The following is a 2,176-nucleotide window of genomic DNA, read 5'->3' as shown; positions in this document are numbered from 1 at the left end:
AGAGGACGGAGAGGATGAAAGTGCGAACGGACTGTTATAGCTGAGTGTGTTGGAGAGGCTTGGTTCGAAGCGACACAGGGGTGCTGCTGAACCATCCAAGGCTCGACGATGCTCTCTTATATGTTCGCGAGGTATATCTCTCCCGACGCATGTGCGTCGCAGCACGCCGCGCTGCAGCTGGCCCTCGCAGAGCCGTGTAAATCTGCCTGGCCCTTGGAAGTCGCGCAGCCGTTCGTCGCGGGACACGAGACTGAACAGAGAAGGAGTGCGCGTACACGCCGGCAGAGGACGAGCCCACTGCCTGACGCTATGTTTAGGGCCCCTGTACGCGCAGGTGGAGCGGGGACGGTCAAACAGTGCGCCGGGCAGGTTCGCGAAACATCGCGTACTGTATTGTGCAAAGCCTGCTTGACGTTCAGGACGAGACCATATAGACATATGCAGCCCGTCAACGTCTGCCGAAGCGTTCTTGTCCTGCCGAGAATGCGTCTCATGCACATAGGAACTGGATACTGTGGAATACAGACGTAAGCATCCGGTATACATTCCGATGGCAGAGTAAGTACCTTGGCACTGTCCGTGGTATTTCTAGCGCGAGAGCCAGTTTTAGGAGAGTGCGCTGGGAGAGGAAGATACTTTGAACGGCATGCGCGGCGTGCCGACGAGGTTAATTGACAGCCTTTGTGATCTTCATGAACCCGAGGGGAAGATTCTGCAGAGTCGGGAAACTGCGTATATGACGTAGCGTGTCGGATAACGGAGCCTTTCATCGCAGGGGAGGAAGCTGCCGCAGAACTATAATTTCGATGTATGTTCTGCGAGTTCTCTCGGGTGATGGTCGGCTTCATTAGTGTTCCTGGTCAATATACTGTTACTTGTCTTAGCAGAACGACATCATAAGCGCGTCATCAGAGAGACTTGGAACACAGCGACTAACATTCAGAAGAGACGTGGCATCTAGTACTGTTCCTGAGCTATCCCGAGTTTTCAAGCCTGGGTTACGCGGTGAACATTGGACGTTTGAACAGGCACGGGATCGTGCGTCTTTCTGCGCAAAAGGTCGGAAAATAATGCAAAAATCAAGAACGGAAGACAATATATTTAATGCAGCTCACCTCTCTTTGTGCGCATTCTACACCAAAATACTAACGAGAAGCACTTAAGTCGGTCGCGACATGCAGAAGTCTCGCGATTGAGTTTTGGTTGAATCGTGAGAAGGGTGATTGTTTGGCGGTATTTGGCTCGCTCTATATTTCGCACGTATGGTTTCCCTTCGTGGCGTTGAGCGACTCCGTTCTTCATCTCGCCAGCCAACCTGGACTCAAAATTCTCGTCGACCTGCCCCTTATGACATCATCAGTTACACAAAGTGTAACCGGTTTCACAATAGCGTTTATAACTTTCGTGAAAATGCCAGGCCTCGTTGGGTTTGGCGGCGCGCCCGTGCACGACGTCCGCGTAACGCTATTGAGTCGTCAATATCTCTCAGGTGTGTCTATTCTTGAAACTAGACTCTTGAATCACTGCGTGTGGCTAGCTAGACACATTGAAATGCGCTCATGTAGCTCGCTGTAACGTCAGCCACTTCTCGCTCCCGTTTTCAAAACGAGAACAGCGAAATTATTCTTAAAACGAGACAGTGAACGCCTCCGGAAAGTACAACATCAAGTGCGTCTAGAAACTCTTCGCAGTGAGTTTCTCACACGCAGGGCCCGGCTTCAACTGTCGGGCGCGCTTGAGGCTAGCAGAACGGACGCTCAGTCCGTAGCTCAGAAGAAGGGAAGTCTCTAAGATGTATTTACCTAGCAGAACGGACGCTCAGTCCGTACTGCAATACAGTCAGTACCCTACAGTGTCCATAATGAGAGGATATACGCACGCTCAGAAGAAGGGAAGTCTCTGAGCGTGCACGACAGGGAAAAGCAAGTAAATAAGGAAAGCGGCAGGTGCCTTAGCAACTGGTGAGTCAGGAACGAAATAACGAACGCGCTATCTAATAAAATACTGTCCAATAGGAATCTGAGTCATCCCGAGACATGTGCGTGCGAGCGCACGAGCCCAAAATCCAACACTCCCCCTCAAGCCTTTGCAAGGCCGAGGGCAGAAGCAAAGTGCTTGGCCTTCATAGACGGCAGAGCCTTCGTAAGGGTATCAGCGATCATGTCCTCGGTAGGAC

The sequence above is a fragment of the Phanerochaete carnosa genome (genome assembly GCF_000300595.1).
Source record: "Phanerochaete carnosa HHB-10118-sp unplaced genomic scaffold PHACAscaffold_1, whole genome shotgun sequence".
Taxonomy (NCBI): Eukaryota; Fungi; Basidiomycota; class Agaricomycetes; order Polyporales; family Phanerochaetaceae; genus Phanerochaete; species Phanerochaete carnosa.
The sequence above is the reverse complement of the archived record's forward strand: the minus strand, read 5'-3'. Positions refer to the sequence as shown.